This window comes from Ambystoma mexicanum, chromosome 2q (genome assembly GCF_040938575.1).
Source record: "Ambystoma mexicanum isolate Mex_15411 chromosome 2q, UKY_AmexF1_1, whole genome shotgun sequence".
NCBI classification, from domain to species: Eukaryota; Metazoa; Chordata; class Amphibia; order Caudata; family Ambystomatidae; genus Ambystoma; species Ambystoma mexicanum.
Window position 1 is genome coordinate 183,397,257 of NC_090924.1, and position 21,715 is coordinate 183,418,971.

Below are 21,715 nucleotides of genomic sequence, written 5' to 3' on the forward strand. Positions count from 1 at the left end.
CCAGACGCACCCTGATGATTCCCACAGAGATCCCAGAAGCAGTGTGGCACAAAGTGGGGGTGGACTTCATAGGACCATTGGTTGCAATAGCTTCCGAGCATCGATATGGCATAGGGCTGGAAGACTACCTGCCAAAATTAGTAGAAGCAGAATTTGTCCCCAACAATAATACAGCCAGTGTCATAGAAGTCCTCACATCCATTTTTCAGAGGGAAGGTCTCCCGAAAGATTAAGTTACAGACAATGGAGTACAGCTAGTGTCACGGACATGGAGTAATTCCTGCACAAACATAACATAAAGCAGAGGAAGGTCGCACTGTACCATCCCCAAGTAAATGGACTAGTGGAGAGGGCCAATTGGTTCATCAAAGGAGCCATCCAGTTAGCAACGGCTTCTGGTATGGATCCCCTTAAAACATTCAAGGAGACCCTTCCGGCCCACAGATTAACCCCCAATGGCATCACCCAAGTGTCGCCGTTCCGAATGCTGAGGGGCAGGAGAGCAGCATCCACACTGGTACCACCATGGTTGAACGGAGTAAAAGAAGATGATGTCAAGTAAATGAATTTTGTAGAGTGCGAGCATTCGCCCAAGGGCATCTTGGGGCTAAGAAGAGGGAGTTCCATGGGAGCAACAAGCCAAAAAGAAGGTGACCCTTTTCAGAAGAGAAATGTCTTTATAGCCTTCCTAAAAGCAAGGTGATTGGTTAATTTCTTGATGAAGAATAGAAGTTCATTCCATATAATGGTGGCAGCTACAGAAAAGGCCCTGCCTCCTATCCATGCTCGCTGATAAGATGCCACAATGAGACGGTCAACAGTAGTGGAGCGCAACATGCGGATGAACTTGACTCGAAGGAACACAGCTCCCAAGCCGTGCACGGCCCGGTGCACAATACACAGAGCTTTAAACCTAATACGTTGGCTCACAGTGAGCCAATGAAGAAACCGTAGGACTGGGGAAATATGGGCTCCATAAGGGGAGCCAGTAGCCATTCTAGCAGCCAGATTTTATAAGTGCTGCAGTCTCTGAATAAGCCCCTTCGGTTGAGCCAAATATAAAGAGTTACAATAGTCTTGGCGTGATAGTATGAGAGCTGCTACCACCCGAGGACAAAGAAGCTCAGGAATCAGGGGATGAAGAAGACATGGCAGACATTGTGTGGAGGTTGGAAAACAGCAAAGCATGCTTGAAGAGATGTAGTGACCAGAGAAGAACGCCCCAAGGTCATGAAGTCAAAGAAGGCGACTGGATCAAAATATGCCTACCCTTTAAAGATCAAACGACAGGTTCAAAGTTCAGTCAACCCATAAAAGTCATCCACAGAGGGACGAATCACATTCGCACAGAGGATGGCCGCACGTGCAACATGGAAAATTTGGCAATGTTTGAGAAGCATCGCACAACTGAAAGAACCCAAGACGAATTCACCCCTTATAAAAGCCCCGACAGATATGCCATGAGAGATCAAGAACTAGAAACCTCTGTGAGAGAAATTATGGAGTGAGAGCCAGAAAGAGAGGTGCCAGAAACATCCCAAGAAGTGAGTCAAGCACAGGACACTGGTGGTAGGAAATAAGATCGTCCGAGAAGAGAGCACAGAAGACCAGTGAAGTATGATGATTTTCTAATGGGATAAACCTTGGTTCATTATCAAAGGGAGGTGTGTAGGGATATCGCGAGACGTGGCACTGCGTAGTCTCACAAGAGTTCCTGCAGGCCTGTAGGAGAGCCACGAAAAGCCTGAGCCAACAATTCTGAAGGCAACAAAGCTCTGGATCAGGTTGTGCTCCCAGTGCTCCTCCTTACAGGAGACTAGAGACCGCCTCACACTACAGAGCTGCACAACACACCTATGTCCTGCATTACTTACCTCTCATGCCCATGGACATTTAAAGAACCCAGTTTCAAGGTTAACTGCATGTTGTTAGCACAACAAATAAAGTTCTCAAATCCAGCTAGCTGTTTCCCCTTTATTATACAACAACCTCTTTAATTAATACTGATGGCTTCTGGGTTCGATGACTGCCTGGACACCAGGTGTCGCTTATTATTGCCCTGACTAAAAATCTTGCAAGTTATTGAAAGAAGTATGTTATGGCAAATATGCATTTTATAAAAAAAAAATACCGGAGAGGTGGGCACCACAATGTTTACTCACTTCTATTCAATGTGTACATCTCTCAGTTAGTTTCCAATAATTTTGACCTGGAGCTGACAGTTTAAACTGGTCCTATAGCACAAGGACCTCCATAAACCACAAACAAAAGAAAACAAGGTAACTTTGCCTTATTATAACTGGCGCTTCTCAGTTGGCCCCTAGAGAGGGCTGCAAGTTCCCAAAGTATTTATATCCAATGTTCTAATAAAATCAAAGCATCAGTTAGATCTGTGCAGTTTTGGCCAGGAATGTTTTATTCACATCCCTGTTTTTCTAATTAGATTTATTCTGAATGTGATCTGTTGGGCGATCATATTTTGCCATCAATATACATTTAGCCAATGCATTTCGTTGAAAACATTCATCAGGGCTGTATATAGGCTCTTGATTACATCATCAAGCTACGCATAGTCATACATTTGTCAATACAAGTTCATTAAATGGTTTGTATACAATACATAAACAAATTCACACATACCATTTTGTTTGTCCCACAAGTATTCAATTGGTACGCCAGAAAAAATAAATGAAAAACAGAAATTATCATTTAGTATCTGCGTTACAAAACTCTATGTACACAGTTTAAGGACAGAAGAGTGTCCTACCTGATCACTTTCAATGCGCTCTCTCTGTCAAATCTGGTAAGCCCCAAAGGCTTTTATTTTGCAACTCTCACGGCTCCAGCCACGTTTGCTGCAGATGCGTGGTGAAACGCATATGTCAATCGTGTCTCTGTGAAAGAAACAGGCTATTAGACAGCCGTTCTAACATGTCTTTAGTGATTGTATGAATTAAAGCGGCAACGTTTACCTTCAGTTCCTGTGTTGTTCTGCCTTCTACAGAGAGACATGCATGCGCATGTCTCTTAGTTCTATTTAAACGTTGCCTTGGAGATGGAGTCGAGGAGCCGAGGTCCGACAGGTATACGGCATACCTGTCTACCATACGTAGATCTAACTGATGCTTTGATTTTATTAGAACATTAGATATAAATACTTTGGGAACGTGCAGCACTCTCTAGGGGCCAACTGAGAAGCGCCAGTTATAATAAGGCAAAGTTGCCTTGTTTTCTTTTGTTTGTGAAATATGCATTTTATAGCAGTAGTTTTGTTAACTGCTTATTAATGATTTTAAATTGTAACACTTATATTGTCAGATTAAGCTATTCATTTAATCGGTATGTGTTTGTCTTTATTATGTATATTTCTTTAGTATGTGGTGTGTACTTATTTATTTATTTATTGTTTGCTTGTTAGGCACTTATACAATAAGAATACACTGTTTCAAAGCACCCACATGGCAGGGAGGGAGTGAGGGAAATACATTACAACACAATATTAAGAGCAGGGGGGGAAGAGGAGGAGGGACAAACCTACTATGCCTTGTGAGTATTCAGTATGTGCAAGGGCAGAAAGGAAGAGGAGAGAGGGGGTAAGTGCTGAGGAGTCTGAGCTTGTGGGTCAGCCATGGACAAAGTATTAGGAATGTTGAGTGCTACACAGCCTGGACCGAGGGAGTTGTAAATGCAAGTCTCCAGAGCGGAGGGTGTGCAGATGCAGAGTGCTATGGAAAAACAGAAGCTGGGAGGAACTGGTGTGGGAGGTCAAGGCCCTGAGGATACATAAGGGCCAAGGACACTGATTTAGCCACTGTGGGATTAGCAGAGGAGATAAGGAGGGAGGAAGAGGAGAAGAAGAATGTCTTGAGGAGCCTCTCGAATTTGAGATGATCCTGCTCAAGGGGCTGGGGGAGGCTATTCCAAAGCAGATAGCCCGTGGAGAAAAGTGAGCGACCCCCTGCCCTCTTTTTAGCAAAACACTTTACACACAAATAGCTGGTGCCAGAGGAGCAAAGTGGTCCAGTGGGAGAGTATTTAGTGAGATAGAGGTGAAGATAGTCAGGTCCCCGGGGCCAGACAGCCTTGTGGGTGATCAAAGGGATTTGAATTTAATCTGTGCAGCAACCGGGAGCCAGTGAAGACCTTTTAGTGCAGGAGAGATGTGGTCCCTGGGCTTAAGTCTTGCTGCCCTATTCTGGATAAGCTGAAGGGGTCGCAGAGTGGAAGAAGGAAGATTCAGGAGCTGGCTATTTCAGTAGTCCAGTCTAGAGAGAACTAGGGCTTGGGTCACATGGAGCCTCTGAGGGAAACTGAGAGAAGGTAGAATTATTTTGAGAAGGAAGAGCTGATAGTTGGACTTCTTGGCAATGTCCTCTGTGTGAGGGAGGAAGGAGAGGGATGACTCCAAGTTTTCTGGCTTCAGTTGAAGGAGCAGGGGCAGAGCCCAACGGGGAAGGGCAGAGTGAGGGGAAGAAAAAGGGAACAGGGTTCACAATGGGAAGGATCTCAGTATTACAGGTGTTGAGGAAGAGATCATTGGAGGCGCACCAGGACTGGATGGCAGTTGAGGATGATGGAGGGTGCAAGAGGGTCAGCTAGGAGTCTGAAGAAGAGCTGTGTGTCGTGTGCATAACACTGGAAGTTGGAGGAGAAGAGGCATGCAAGGAGAGCAAGGTAGATTTTATAGAGCCAGGCGGAGAGAATATAGCCCTCGGAGATACCAAGTTTATCGTGGAGCCTTTGTTTGAGGATGGAATGGTTAACTGTGTCAAATGCAGTGGAGAGTTCAAGAAGGATAAGGACAGCTGGGGAGTTGGAGTCCAGAAATGCGAGCAGTTCTTCGCAGGTGTTCAGAAGAGCAGTTTCCGTGCCTCTGGATACTCAGAATCCAGATTGATGGAGGCCACCAACAAGTTCAGTGTGAGAGTTAGGTTGGGGCAAGGCCACCGTCTCAAGAATCTTCCCCAGGAAGGGGTGCTGGAGATAGGGCTATAGCTGGCAGGGCAGGTAGGGTCAGAGGAAGGTATTTTCAGGACTGGGTGCACAAGGGAGTGCTTGAGGAGGGAGGGTAAAGATCCAGTGATAAAGGAGTGATTGCAGAAATCAGAGAGAGCAGGGGCAAGAGAGCCAATGTTATCCTTGATTGTACTAGATGAGCAAGGGGAGACCTGTTTAGAAGAAACCTTCATGGAGTGGACAACTCTCGTAACTTCCGCAAGTGTGACAGGAGAGAAGGAGGAAAAGGGGGAAGGAGGGAAGAAGGGTGTGGGGGTGGGATGGGTTGTGAGGGAGTGTAGAAAGGGAGGTAAGAATGTCCTTAGTGTTGGTGGCAAATTTTGAGGCCAGTGCATTGCAGAGGGCCTTGGTTGGAGAAGGAGAGGAGGAGACTGCGGAGGGGTTGGATAGTTCCCAGCAGATTTTGAAAAGTTCAACTGAGTTATTGGATGCACCTGAGACCCATGCCAGAATGTGGGCTCTTTTCATTGCATGGATGTCAAGTCTGTATTGCCTTTGGAGCAGGCTGCAGGCCAGTTTGTCAGAGGATGAGCCTGAGGGTAGCCACTTTCATTCTGCTGCACAGCACTTTTATTTCAGGGCTGCAAATTCAGTGTCGTATCAAGTGTTACGCTTTGAGGCAGGTTTCCGACGGATCCTCATGACTGGGGAAAGAATGTCAAGAGTGTTGGTGATGGAAAGATGGATGTTGCTGAGGGCACAGTCTGAGGTAGAGTCAGAGGTGAGGGGATCAAGGGGTTGAAGTTGTAGGCGAAGGCAGCTGCAGTCACTTGTTTTATCGGGTGGGTGTTAGTGAACGAGGTTGGTGTGACTTTTTTGGGGGGAGGACAGGGGGCCAATTGAGCAAGAAGGGTGGAGAGGAGAGAGTAGTCAGACTAGGAGAGAGGGGTGACTAATGGGTGGATAGAGGGAGGTCTGAGTATATGAGGGCATCCCGAGTTTATCCAGCTGTGTGGGTTGGCCCAGAAGGGAGAATTGAGAGGTAAAGCGATGAACACAGATCAGTGAATAGAGTGATTGCAGAGCTAGGGGAGTCCATTTGCATGTTGTAATCACCCAGGAGGAGAAGGTTAGAAGTGGAAGAAAGTAGAGAAGAGCAGATGTCAGCCCATTCAGAGAGGAATAGGGAGGTGGCGCCTGGAGGCCGGTAGATGGTAACAATGGTCAGGGTGGAGGTGGGAGAGGTGATCAACTTGCAAACCAGGCTTTCAAAAGAGGAATAGGTCTGGGTAGGTAAGATGGATGCAGGAACCCACTCAGCGAAGACCAAGGCAACCTCCCACCAGTGCTGAGAGATCGAGGCTTGGAGATTTTCTTGAAGCCATCGGGGAGGAAGGCGTCAAAGGCAGTGACTGAGCTGGCATTGAACCAAGTTTTGGTAAGAGTCAGGCATGTCATTTCACCAAAATGTCAGGGGTAGTGGAAGTGACATCACATGACCCTTGACCTCTGATGACATCACAGGAAGTGATGTTATTTGACCCACCCCGAAACAACATCACGGGAAGCGATGGAACACAACCGTTCACCACACGACAAAACAGGAAGTGGCATCACATATCATTGCTTGTGAGTACACTACGAAAAATATGGTTAGGATATCACTGTAAAGTGATATACATTTCATAAAAGAATGGATCTCCATATGTATGGTTAATATCAATGCATGTAGGCCCATATTACCAAATCACTGTGAATGCAAGCAGACGCCCAAGGCCAAATAATAATGATATGTTATTATATAGCACTTACGCTTAAATGCTTCATTTAGAACAAATATACATACAATATCACCCAACCTGTGTTGGTACTCATTTATCAACCTCAGTAGGATGAAAGGTTGAGTTGACCTTGCTGGGAGTCGAACCTGCAACCTGCAGATCGCACACACATTGCAGCAGCCAGCGCTCAACCCACTGAGCTATTTTACCGGCTATAGCCATCATAAAACCAGCCACTCCAGAATCAAAGAGCCACATACTGCCGGCCACAGCACATGAGCCTCATATGTTTTAGGGGTAGCAAGGGAGACCACCGGGGTAGAAAGGGAGACCTCAGGGGTCACAGTTGTGACCCCTGGCGACCCCTAAATGACGTTGATGGTAAGAGCGAGAATGTTGAGGTCAATGTCTTCAAAAGAGAGACAGATGTCAGAGGAGTGTTAGATGGCTGAGCAGGCGTTAAGAGTCGCCAGCTGGAGGTTGTCAATGCTTTTGAAAGTTTTTTTATGCGGGGTAAAGGGGTGTGGTACACCATTCAGAGGAGGGGGAGAGAGGGTAGAAGTGGGAGATGCAGGTGAAGGAAGGAAGTTAATGAGAGAAGGCTGGATGTGGTTAAAGAGAAGGAGGTTGGGTTGTGGGCCCTCAACCAGAATGGGGCCAGTGTTATAGACATTAACAAAGCAACGCGAGGATGCAAAGCCAGCCAAGAAGACTTCCCACTTGGTGCCACAGTTGTAAGAGTGAGAGGAGGGAGAGAAGTTGGAGATGCGATGGGGGATCCATAGATCAGGAGAGTGGACGGAGAAAAGCATATCAGTGAAAACGTTCTAGAGGAAGCACTGATATAGGTGTCTGCAATGGGAATTCCAGGGTTTGCACTCAGGATATCTGTTTTGTGCTTTTTTCTGCTGGTCTTGGAGGGAGATGGAGGATAATTGACAGTGTTGCAGTTACACAATATAGGAGAGATGGAGAGAGCCATAGGAGGGCAGAGGTTTTTGACAGGAAAGAGGGAGGAGAGTACTGCACAGTACTGGCTAAACGCACTAGGAGGCCTAGTAGATTGGATCAGAGTGAATAAGTGAAGTCAAGCAGGAATAGAATTACATTGGAAGAGTGGCACAGAGATGTCAAAACTATACACACATAGAATTGAATCGCCTTTGCAAACTGTGCACTGCAGTTGGTGCACAGGAAAGCGAAAACACCCAAATTCGACTTTAAAAGCACACCCCAACATCGAACATTAAATGAAGGCAGCAAACAGTGCAATGCAGGTGGTGCACAGGAAAGCAAAACACAAATGAGAGTAATAAATGTAGTGAAAGGAATGAAAATAGTTAAGGTGATGATGGAGGAGGTGTACAGCACTGGAAATGTCTCAGGAGAGATTGATATGAAGGAAGCCAAACTCACAATCATGACTGCATGGATCGTGGGTGGCATTGAATTGAATTGAATTGATATTTTATTTGTATCACGCTCATACACAAGTGTTTCAGAGCATGACAAAGGCAAGGCAGGGGTACAGGGGAGAAAAAAACAATGATCTTACTAGGCCCAGTGACAATGAGAATGTGCAAGTGCATGGAAGAGGTGGAGGGGAGAAGTGGAAAGCACAGAGCAAAACAGAGAACAAAATAAATCAATAATAACAAATAAATAAATAATAAAAGCAACAAAAGTGATAGTGCAGCCAGCATGTGGCAAGGGCTGAGTTAAGGCAGCAGACAGGGTAGGTCAGATAAGTGCAGGAAGAAAAAAACTAAAGTAAGTTGTCCAGGAATTAGTCCGAGGGACGGATCATAGTTTGAGACGTAAATCTGTGGCATTCCAGGCCCTCCTCGGCCTGCACAGGCAAAGACAGCACCTTTGAATGTGGGCCTTCGAGTCGGGGGCCGGCTTAAGCCTTCAGGCTCCCGATTGGCCAACAAATGCACGGCACAAACCAATCTGGCGGTAGCTGCAGTCAGGCAGCCCAGCACTGCAACAGGCCAGAGACCAGGGCGGCCATGATGGACGATGTTGTTTAAATCACAACTCGTGTTCGAGGCCCAGTCAGCCGGAATACCAGGGCCCTTAGTTACAAACAAAACACACAGCAGCTCAGGCACAAAGCCCAACAGGGCAAAGATGAATAAATGGTGCGCATGCGCCATGCTTTCTTAAATATTATGGCGCTGCAGGGCTTACCTCATCTGATAAGCAGCACACATAGATCACAGCAGCGAGTGCTCAACCCGCTGAGATATCGTATCATGATTGTCTGCCCCCATTCAAACGATTTTCCCAAATGGTGCCTACTACTGGGTAGTGCCCAATACTTCTTTCCTCATCACTAGTTCCCCATGTCTGCCTAATCACCTCTTCCTGACTAACTGACTCACCACTAAATTATCCAACCATCTTACACCATAAACACAAAGCCCCAACATATGGCCCACTGCAGGCCTGCCCATTACCACATGAACATTAATCAAGCCTTGTCTATGAGTCAAGTTTATCTTGTCTTTGCATCATTTGCATTGATTATTACTATGTTCAGTGATTTGGATAAAATCACTACACATGCTTTGTAAAATAAAATAAATAAATAAATGATCTCCTCTTACCCTATCACCTTCATAAACATCAGCATCTACCTATACCCACAGGGATGCAGTGTGCTGGATCTTGGTCTCTCCCCTTCAGATAACAAATTGCCAAGTGTTTCTGCCAATCCCACAGAAGCATAAAGAAACTCACGTCTCGGTTAATGCTTACCTTCATCAATCACTACCGGTTTTGCATCTCCCTCTCTTTCTATCCAACCACACCCTCTCCCTTCTTTCTTCAAGAGCCAAGTGCAGCAATGCCAGCAATCAAGGAAGAAGGGTGTTATAGAACAGCAACTTTCATTCCTTTACCTCGCATTACATGAAAACATTCAACTGATTCTCAATCGGAATTAAACAAACTGAGCCATGTGCAAAAAGAGACCTAATTTGTAAATTAATTGATATTTTATTTTTATCGCGCTCATACGCAAGTGTTTCAGAGCGCGACCAGGCAAAACAGGAGAGGAAAAAAGGGAGAACAAAAAAGAAAAACAGCAATCTTAATAGGCCCATTGACATTTAAGAAAGTGCAAGTGCATGGAAAAGGGAAAAAGGGGGGGGGGAGTGCAGAGCAGAGTACAGAAACACAATAAATGTTAAATAAGATAAATAAATGCATAAGGGCGATAACCCATGGTAGTGCAGCAACTAGTGGCAGGTGAAAGTTTGTCAGATAAGGTATCTCTGATAAGTGCAGAAGAAAGGTGAAGGGGGGGGCGCTGTATGGTTACAGATACAGAACCGTAGTGCAGGTGGTGGTCTGAGGCGGTACAGGAGGGTGACATGGTAAGCAGGTACCTGGGCCCGAATGACAGAGGGCGGCCAGGTGCACGGTGCCAAGGGAAGAAGCAGAACAACAGGGGAGAAGTGGGGCGAATAGAAAGGTCTTAAGGTGCTTCTGGAACTGGAGATGGTTTTCCTCCAGTTTCAAGGTGGCCGGGAAGCTGTTCCAAAGGGAGGCACCAGCAGAAGACAGAGATCTGCCCCAGCACATTTCTTTGCAAAACGACTTACCCTGAGGGAGTTAGAAGTAGAGGAGCGAAGGGCTCGAGAGGGGAGGCATCTACAGAGGGATAGTTGAAGGTATTTTGGACCCAGGACCCAGAAAGCCTTCTGTACAATGCAGGGGGTTATAAATTTAATCCCTGCATCCACTGGGAGCCAATGAAGGGATTTCAGGGCTGGAGAGATACGATCCCAGGGCTTGAGGCTAAGGACAAGTCTCGCAGTCCTGTTCTGGATTAGTTGTAAAGGGCGAAGAGTGGAGGCAGGTAGATTAATAAAGAGGCTGTTACAGTACTCCAGTCTGGAGAGAGCCAGCACTTGGGAGATAGTGAGCTTTTGAGGGAAGGAGAGGAAAGGCAGAGTACCTCTACGGAGGTGCAATAAAAATTTTGACTTTTTGGATACGTCAGAGATGTGTGCGGAGTAGGAAAGTGTAGAGTCAAATATAACACAAAGGTTCTTAGCCACGCATGTGGGGGTAAGGGTAGGGGCAAGGGAGGCCAGCCAGAGTGTGAGAGGAAAAGAAGGAGATGGTGTACCAATAAGGAGGATCTAGGTCTTGTTGGGATTTAGACATAGATCATTGGCAGCACACCCATTTTGAATGGCGATTAGACAATCAGAGATGAGGGAATGAGAGGAGGAGGCTGAAGGAAGCCTGAAAATGAGTTGGGTGTCATCAGCATAGCACTGGAAAGTTGAGCAGAAAATGTAGGGACATGCATCTCAGTTTATCTATAGTTATGATATGATATGATATGGCATTTGTAACGCGCCTATACACAAGTGTTTCAAGGCGTGACGAGGCAGGGAGGGGGAACAAGGGGAAGACAGACAACAATCCTACTAGGCCAGGTGTCATTTAGATCGCGCAAGTGCAGGGGTAGGGAGGAGGGAAAAGTGCAAGGGGAAAGGGAGGAGGGGAAGTGCGGTACAGGGTAAGTAGAATAAAAAAAATAAAAATAGGGCCAGCTGGCGGCAAGTGCAAGTTAAGTGCAGACAAGTGCTGGGGAGGGGGGGGCTGTAGGGATACAGAGACAGTCCCGCAGTGCAGGGGTTGCCAGGGAGGCAGTGCAAGTGGAGAGTGGCTGGGCCAAGGACCGAGGTCGGAGAGAGTGGCCCAGTTGCAGATTCAGTGCAGTTTCAGTGAAGAATTTAGCAGGGGAGAGGGAGAGAGAAAGCAGAAGCAAAGAGGAAGGTTTTGAGGTGCCTCCGGAACCGGAGATGGTTCTCCTCAAGATTCAGGCAGGCACGAAGGCTGTTCCAGAGGGAGGCCCCTGCCGCGGAGAGAGATCTACCCCCCAGCTCGTTGCTTCGAGAAGCGGCTGACCCTGAGGGAGTTGGAGACGGATGAGCGAAGGGCTCGGGAAGGAAGATATTTAGGAAGAGAGAGTTGAAGGTATTTAGGCCCCAGGCCCCAGAAGGCCTTGTGGACAATGCCGAGGGTTTTGAACTTAATCCTCGCAGCCACTGGGAGCCAGTGTAGAGATTTCAGTCCTGGAGAGATATGGTCCCTGGGCTTGAGGCCAAGGACAAGTCTTGCAGTCCTGTTCTGGATGAGTTGCAGAGGGCGGAGAGTGGAGGCAGGCAGATTAAGATAGAGGCTGTTACAGTAGTCCAGCTTCGAGAGAACCAGGGCTCGGGAGACAGTGAGCTTCTGAGGGAAGGAGAGGAAGGGACGAATACCTATGAGGAGGTGCAGCTGGTAGTGTGACTTCTTAGAGACATCAGATATGTGAGGAGAGAAGGAGAGTGTGGAGTCGAAGATGACCCCAAGGTTTTTTGCCTTGCAGGTAGGAGCAGGAAGAGGGCCAAGAGAGGCTGGCCAGAGAGCTGCAGGGAAGGAGGGAGTGGGTGTGCCGATGAGTAGAATCTCAGTCTTACTGGCATTAAGGCAGAGGTCATTGGTGGCACACCATTCCTGGATAGCAGACAGACAGTCTGTTAAGCGGCTTCACTTCAACACTACAGCTAAGTCAATGCCTAGTCTGGAATGCTGAGGGAAACCATTATTGATATATTTTTAGGTCCAGTTCATGTACTCTGGATGACAACCCTTATATAACACCCCTCTCTTAGAATCCCCCTGACCCCACTGAGCCAAGAAGTAGGTCTGTTTTGCATATTTAAAAGGTTTATTTGAAAATTTAAACAATATTTATATCACACTTCTATAAATAAATTGATAATGGATATTACACTTGTGAATATGAGCAGTAATCAGCAAGAGGTAACTTATGAATAGGAACAGAAGAATAAGTTGGGGAAAGAATGCTTTATATGGTTCAAGGAAACGCAATGATGAATGAAATGCAGTAACAAAAGACAATGTAATCACTTTTCCTTGACAATTCACTCCCCCCCCCTATGCAATGTAAGAAATGGAAGGAGATCGAAAGAGGAGCACACAGTTCTCAGGAATGCAATCAAATACAATACGAAATTCAGTCCCCCCCCAGCAAGCTTAGAGGAAACAGGTAGAAGTTTGAAACACAGGCCCAAAATGCTTTTAAATGTGATGGCAATGGATGGGAAAATGTGCTAACTGATTTTAATTCCCTCTAGAGATTCAGGGTGAGTGAGAGATGCTTGTTGGTGTTAGTTCAGGCTCACTTTAGCAATGCTCTATGAGTTATTACCAGGTTGCAAACAGATTTTTAGCAGTTCAGGCAAAAGCGGCTATCTTTTTACAGATGACGAAATCAGGCCAAATCACAAATCGCGGTAAATTTTGCGAGTGCGTATATCGTGATTACGGCAAAAGTATTAGGAGTAGGAGGTCGGTTCTAGGTTCGTTGGAAAGCCTAGAATCCCAGCTTTAAAATAAATTTCGTTCCTAGCCCAGACGGTTCAAGAGATACGGACAATTTAATAAAGGTAGATTTTCTGATTTAAAGTAAAACTCAAAATGACAGGTGACAGTTTGCAGCTTTAGAATGACAGATGACAGCTCGCAGCTTTAGAATGACAGATGACAGGATTACTAGGAGGCAGTTCTACTTAGGTTAAAATAGTTTGGATTAGATTATTTTAACTAAGAGATTGGGTTCTGCACAGTTCTTCTAGGTACTCACAATATAAATTTGAAATGAATGGGCCTCGTCACGGATCTGGTCAACTGGGCTGGACTTTGGCTGGTTCTGCTCACAGCGTCTGGGTCAGCTCTGCTCTGCTGGTCTAGCCTCTCTGGATACAGCGGCCTCTGGTTCTGGATACTGCTCTGCTTTCCGGTCCGGATCAAGTGGATTCTGGATGTAAGACTGCTTTCTGGGTACTGGCAAAAGTTCTTGGCAAAAGAATTCAGACAGCTCGCCCGGCTGTGGAATAGTTTGCAAATGATTTTAAGGATGCTGAGGCCTGCTGAGAAGAGTTCCCAGTTTGTGGGTTTCTTGGAAGTCTAAGTGTTGGATCTCTGGATCTGAAGTCGTCGGTCAGCATGCTCCGCAGCAAATGGAATTGAATGTCTCTACCTGTCCCAGCAGTCTCTTTTTATGTGTTTTGGAAGTGGGTGTGTGCGTAGCATCACTAAGCCTGCCCCTCTCTTGATTTGTCATTGGCCCAATTCTCCCCTCTCCCATGATTGGGGGAAGGAAATGGATTGTCATCATGATGAGGTCTGTTTATGGGTCAGAGGATCCTACCCTGGTCAATTTGCCCACAAGTCTATATTTGATTCAAATACATATTTCCCAGATACACAATTTGTTGAAATTACATGTACACATTACATATTCCTTATGGTCCATGCTTGTCCGCCTCTGATCTTCCTGGGGGCTTGCATTAAAAAATGACAACATTTTGCACTTTTTGGTCGGTTTACCAATATCGGACATTTACCCAAAATTGCACAAATGTGCGCAAGGAGTATGGACATTAATTGGTGAAGTGTCAGATTTTTAACATGCAGACATTTGAAGTAAGACCCTATTTTCCGCTAGCAACCCCCCAGAATACACCACAGGGTCCTAACACCTCTTAAAACGTGCACAGAAAATCACAAGAATAATGATATTACTTATATAATTCTGACAAGTCCGTACTATGAATTATCAATCTTTTTAACTTATGCCCTGGTCAAAAAGGGGTGTGGCTTCCCACATCACATGGTGGAATAACTGGTTTATCCACTTCCCCAAAGCTCAGCTGGCTCTCACAGGCACTTCTCCTCCCACTTTCTCCCAAGAGGAAGCCACTTTACGGCCCCCCCAATATAACCTGAGTCCAGGACAAGGCTTTGTTCAACCTCCTGCAGTCTGCAGGTCCCCTCCCTTAATTCAATCAGGGAGGTGTCATCTCCTTTTGGTGGGGCCAGCAGGATGCAGCCAGGCCTGGGAAGAGTTGTTGAGCCAGTTCAACTCCTGTCGGGGGTAGTTGTCAGGCAGAATTCAGCTAAATGTCACTTTAGTTCCCAGTTTTCTACATTCAAATCCAAATTAAATGCAGCTATCTTTTATATATACATTAAATAATTACTTCCTTCAAGTCATTTTAGAATATAGTTTTACATTGTATCCACCTCTTAGCAAGTCTTTCCTCGGCCTGGTTTGGGTTCCTCTGTTCAGTTTTACACAAAAGTCTGGTGGTTTTAAAACGCTGGCTTTCTGATAGTGGTGAGTACCGGTATTGCATCCATTTTTGAGATCTATCTTGAATTACTGCATTTCAATAGAGTGATCTTTTGCTTGATAGTATAGGACCCTTGCTTAACATTGTTGTGATGGCCTCCTTACAGTAGAGTGGTGATGTGGAACCCCCCACAAGAAGGTTGTATCTTTGGTGTGGTCTTGTGCCAACTGCGCAGTTCTCCTGGATTCTGGCGTGAATGTTGGCGGCAACAGCTCATCCCCACATCCACCCAGTCTATTGATTTAGTTTGTTCTGGGATAGAATAATGGGCGGCGACAGCTCATCCCCACATCTACCCAGTCTAAGGATTCAACATGGGTCAAGACCCTTGACAAACCACAGATGAGGGAAGGAGAGGAGGAGGCCGAGGGTAGCCTGAAAATGAGCTGGGTATCGTCCGCATAGCACTGAAAGTTGGGGCAGAGAGCGGCGATGCGGTGGGCAAGGAGTGCCAGATACTGGTTGAAAAGCCAGGGAGAGAGATTAGATCCCTGGGTGACACCACAGGTAGAGAAAAAGATGTCAGAGAGGAAGGACCCCAGTTGGACCTGGGAGGGTCGATTGGAAAGGAAAGAGGTCAGCCACGCCAGAGCCTGACCAGTGATACCCAGGTTATCACGGAGACGGTTGAGCAGGATGGCATGGTTGACAGTGTCAAAGGCAGAAGAGAGATCGAGCAGAATGAGAACACACGGAGTGTTGGAGTCAAGGTTCGAGAGCAGGTCCTCAAGGATGTTCAGGAGAGCAGTTTCCGTGCTTCTGGCAGCTCTGAAGTTTAGTATGAAGGTAATTCTAATACAAACACCAACATGTTGGGCTCCTTATCTTATAAAAGAAAATACTGAATGGCGATTTAGCATCAGCAGTGCTGCCATTGCTGACATTTGTGGAGAGATCTACGGGGATAGAAAAAAGGAGAGAATCCACGAGAAACAGAACATGATAGTTATTCCTGCTCTCAGCGAGACCGTGACATTTAAGAGGCAGGCAATCACTGACAGAAACGCTTGCACACCGGAGGAAAATGGATGACATTGTGTTATTAAAAAGCATATATCTGTCAAATGCATTCAATTCATTTGTGGTTACATTCATTCAACAGATAATGCATTTACTGATTTTCGTCCTTGATATGTTCAGCATTCAGGGGTCAGATTATCTAACATTAGTTAGTACCAGTGCCAAATATGGAGCACATTCTTCAATAATGCAAAATGGAGTAAACCATATTACCTAAAATCATTTGCATTGTATGATATTTCCTGCATAACATAAAGCAAAAAGAGCCAATGTATCAAAGCTTTGCATTTTCTGCAAAAAAGTGGAGCAAACATATTTAGCACAAGGGGCCAGATTATCAAAGGATAGCGCTATTTATTTTTGTTAATGTGCCAAATGGAGAGCCAGTGTCTAATTTTCAACGGTGTGCAATGGTGTTTTTGGTCACTCTGCGCACATTTTACCTTTCCCTGCATCTCTTTTCTTAGCGCTGGCCTAGTAATTATGAACATTAAGCGCCCGATTCATGGAATTATCTGCGTGTAAAATCGGGAACTTGCGCGTCAAACACATGCAAAACATTGCTTGTCGATTCATGGATCCGACTACGCAGGACTTTTCTGGGACTTTTCTGGGACTTGCATGGATTTCGCACAGCCTCGGCGTAGCTCTGCGAGCGGCCAAGTGCCTTGCGCGAGGCTCCACTGAGGGGTTGGGCGTGACCTGCGTAGGGGCAGGAATAGGGGGCAGAACACACAAAAAGGAGAAGAACTAGCCACAAATTGAGTGTTATGAGGGATGGACTGCAGGCAGTCAATAACCCCCACAAATGTGCACGACAAAGTGTATTCGTGGATGTGACCTCACAATCTCACGTCTGCAAAATGCCCATGAAGTGCACTCAAAATCTCTGCCACCTGGAAGCAGGCGTACAGGCTTGTACAGAGGAATCCCAACTCTGGAGGTGAGTTTGCATGTCGGATTTAGGGTTGCATGCACGCAGACGGGGTTCCTACTTAGGGGTGCGCACCTGAAGCATAGCCGGGTGCAGTGACTGTTTATGGGAGTTCGCAGTTTGACCAGAAAAAGGAATGCTTTGTGGGAAAATGTACGCATGTCCTTGGGATGCAGGTCACAGTTATGGGGGAACCCACGTAGTCGTGCCGATGAGCAGGCTTTGTTGTGGGGACCCCACGCACTGTTCTGGGATGCATGTGTTCGTGCCCTGGGAGCCTGCAAGTGTAAGTGAATGAGGCTGTCTTGGCTCTGCCTAGGGGCGTCGGGGACATTCCGGCGCGCCTTGTGTATAGGACTACTTTGCGGGAACCATTCTATGAATACGCTGGGCGCGCATTTTCTATTATGTGTGCTAGCTCACGCAGTGTCGTTCTTGGCGCGCAGGCAATGCGGGTTAAATGCGTACTTTTCCATTGGTGTTTGCTCTTCGCAAAGCTATGATCATAGGTCCCCTCTGCAGTGGATTATTCCGCCATTGCTGAGGTGGCATGATGGTTGCTTCGTGCTATAGTTGTAACAGCCTCAGGAGCCTATCTTAACAAGTGGGTTTGTAGAAACAATGACCCCATGAGAAATACAGTGGGAATAGCATCAGGGCACACGTCAAGGACACTTGCAGTTGAAGTGTTCTCCAGTAATTGAACAAATATAGTAATTGTTACTTGACGGAATTGAACACTGGCCCCTCAAGTGTGAGGCCAGGGACGGTACCACACCAATCGCTTGTCCAGGAACTGTGAAACGGCTCTTATTGACATTCTTCTAAAAGGAACATGTGTTTTTTTTTTTTTAAACTTTTGTTTATTCAGCTTGGTACAACAGGCACAGGCAGGTTACAATAAAGCATGTAGATACAACGGAAATGCAAAGGGGATCGCGTTCATCGCAGATCAGTATGGTACAATTAAAGAAATCACGTAGGGTAATACAGGGAACAACGTATACCGATGGGGGGCACATGCGAGGACAGACCTAAGACAGTTGGGAGAGAATCAAGAGTCATCTGGAGCTGAGGCGAGAGAAGGGTCTGGGGATGCAGGGACAGAGTCGGTGACGATGGAGGACATGTATGAGCAGAATTTTTGCCATATGTTCCTAGGTCTGGAGTGGGCGGGCTGTTGCATCGACCAGGACTCCTCCGTGTCAGAGGCCCACGTGGCTGCCCTGAGCCACTGTGCGTGAGTAGGGGCGTTCGGCCGAAGCCAGCAGAGTAGGATTGTACGCACAGCTAGTAGCATACAGAGGCTAGCCAGCCTCCTGGAGTCACGGTGAAGTTCCGGGAAATCATGAAATAGACACTGCATTGGGGCCGGGGAGATGGGGCACTCGAGGATAGATGAGATAGTCGAGCATACTGAGGTCCAAAATTGGGTGAGTCGAGAGCAAGACCAGATCATGTGTATATACCCCGCCTCTTCACTGCCACATCTCGGGCACCTAGGGGAGGAGTCACTTGACATACGGTGTAATCTAGCCGGGGTATAATGGAATCTGTGGAGCACCTTAAATTGAATTAGTTTGAATCGGGAGTTAAAGGAGATCAACTGAGTGCCTGCACACATACGGGTCCACAGCTCATCAGATATTTCGGAGCCGAGATCTGATTCCCAGGCGTGCCTTAGTTTGGAGAATGCGGTGGGTGATCTGGTTTGGAGCAGGGTGTATAGCCTGGAGGTTTTTCCCCTCATAGGAGAAGGCGAGGATAGTTCGGTAATTGCCGGTTCATCTGGTGGCAATGCCGGAAAACTTATGTATTTGCGCTTAAGTACCCCACGGAGAGATGAGTATTGGAGCCAAACGGAGGGTCTCCGCCTAAGGGAGGCCGGGAGGTCGGGCCATTCTATAAAGTTTCCCTGTTTGAATACGTCACGTAGTAGTTCGTATCCCGCCTCGGCCCATGTGCGGACCACCGAGGGTGGGACATGTGGGACTTCTGGAAGGAAGTTCCATATTGGAAAGTTGCCGTGAAAGGGGTGAATAATACCCAGTATTCGCCAAAATTTATGTAAGGCTAGAGATGTGCAGGTCGTAGGATCCAGCGATTCCGACACCACCGGCATGGGTGTGACCACTAGAGATCGGATATCACGGTCACTGATCGATAACCTTTCCAGTCTGACGTGGGGGGGGGGGATCCGTTACATTGAACCAGTGTGCAGTGTGTTGGAGTTGTGCCGCCAGCCAATAATTAAGGAAGTCCGGAGCTCCAAATCCTCCAGCCTCCATGGGGGTGGCAAGGGTCTTGAGCTTTAGACGGACCGCGCCTGAGTGCCAAAGGAAGGAGTTGAGGCTACGTGTCAATGATTGAAAGAATTCGGTTCCCGGCCATAGCGGGACATTCGCAAATCTATACAGGAGTTGGGGAAGTACCACCATCTTCAGTACCCCTATCCTGCCCGCCAGCGAAATCGGCAACTTGGCCCAGCCCTGTAGTTTGGTGGTGAGGTTTGTGAGGTATGACTGATAATTCTCCTCGCGGACCCGTTCGACGTGACGAGCCACCACTATACCCAAGTAAATAATTTTAAATTGGGCCCAAGCGAACCCCATGGTATCCGGGGGGGGAAGTGTGCTGGGAGTAAGCGGGAAGAGAGTTGATTTAGAGCAATTAACCGTGAGACCGGAGATGTGCCCGAAGAAGGCGATGTCCTTCAATATTGGGGCCAGGTTGGTCTCGGGGGAACGGATGAAAAGAAGAGCATCGTCAGCGTACAGGGAAACTATGTCCGAGATACCAGAAGTACGTAGACCCCTATGTGCATGGTTTTGGCGAAGCATGTCCGCAAATGGCTCCATTGCTACAGCGAATATTAAGGGAGAGAAGGGGCATCCCTGTCTAGTGCCCCTGGCTATATGGAACAGAGGGGAGCAACGGTCCTCTGTGCGGACTCTGGCAACAGGATTAGAGTAAAGAAGCCTGACCCAGGAGACAAAGGTGGGACCGAATTTACATTTGTCAAGTACCCGCCAGAGATATCTCCACGACACCGAATCAAATGCCTTTTGCATGTCAAGTGTTGCGGCCACTGCGTGTACATTCGGGCTCACCCTACTTATAATGTTGAATAGCCGTCTCAAATTCAAGGATGTGGAGCGGCCTGGGATGAACCCAGCTTGATCTGGGTGAATAATATGTGGCATGAAAGGGACAAGTCGAAGAGCAAGTGTTTTGGCGTAGATCTTGGCATCGCAATTGATCAGGGAGAGTGGACGGTACGAACCGCATTGAGTAGGAGGTTTATTGGGTTTTAGCAGGACTGTTATGGTGGCTTCGCGCAACGAGGGGGGAAATTGGCCCAGTTCCACCGATTCGTCCCATAGCGCAACTAGACGGGGGAGTAGGAGTGACTTGAAGTGTTTATAGAACTCCACAGGTATACCGTCTGATCCCGGGGATTTGCCTGAAGAAAGGGAGTCTATAGCCTCCGAAAGCTCCTCAGGGGTGACTGGATTCTCAAGAGCTCCGGCGGTCTCAGGAGAGAGAGCCGAGAGGGGAAGATTATCGAGATAGGCATCGATTTCTGCATCAGTGGCTTTATCTGATTGAGTATATAGAGATTGATAGAAGGAGAGGAATTCAGAATTGACATCTCCAGGCAAGGTGGCCAGGGAGCCATCAGGTCTCTCGATTCCAGGAATGGGTGGGACACCAAGCTCACAGCGGAGGAGTCTAGCCAGCAGGCGGCTTGGGCGTTCACCCTCCCCGTATCTCCTTGCATGTCCAGGGTTATCCAGAAACTTCAGCTCACGGTCCGCAAGCGAGCGTAATGTATCCAGCTCCGAGCCAATTAGCGCGAGGGCTTCTGGGGTTTGGTCTAACGTGTATTGGGTCTCCAATGCCGATAATTTGGCTTCGCTAGCTGCAATCTCCCTCCGAATAGTCTTAAGGATACCATTTTCCTTGGAGAGGGCGATGCCTCTGATGTAGGCCTTAAAGGATTCCCAGAGGGTGGCTTGGGAGGAGACGGAGTTGGTGTTAATTTCAAAAAACTCCTCGATGGCCGACTCCAACCCGGAGCTGAAGACCGGGTCGAGGAGAGAGAGTGGTTTCATCCTCCAGTGCCTGGTTCGGCCGCCGTCCGGGCCCCAGACCAGGGTGACTGTGTCAGGATTAGTCAGGCGAGTACAAAGGCAGCGAATATGGCAAGGGAAATGTGCACCCAGGAACTACGACTCAGGTATGCTAGAACCCTGGAGTGCAAATAGAGTGTGACATCAAAACCAATATATGAAAAGGGATGTGGGGTAAGCACCTGACCGCGAGGAAAGTCGGCAAGCGCCTTACCCCCAATTGCTGTTACAGGTACTGACAGCGCTAAACCCACGTGGAGGGCAAGCAATGACAGGATCTGTGTACTAACACTCTTGATGGTATTACAGAAGGGAACTTAAGAACTGTACTCACGAGGACGAGATAAACCTCTTGAATGTCAGCTAGCCCACGAATCCTGTTGAAGAAACTGGGACCCCGAAAGGCTAGAACAGCAATGGAAGGGAAACTAAATACCTAAGTGGGAATAGTGTCTACAAAATAGTGAGGAAAACATAAGCATTCACACAGGAGCTAGCTACTACCGCACACCACACCTAATAATCAAAGGGAAAATAAATGCAGAAGTGCAGTGGAAAACATGGAATGGATCCTCTAGAAAGTAAGGATCAGGAGCAGGGAAAAACGAAATAACCTATGCAAACTTCTCCCTACCCCTCCAAGGAAAAGACAGGAAACTAAAC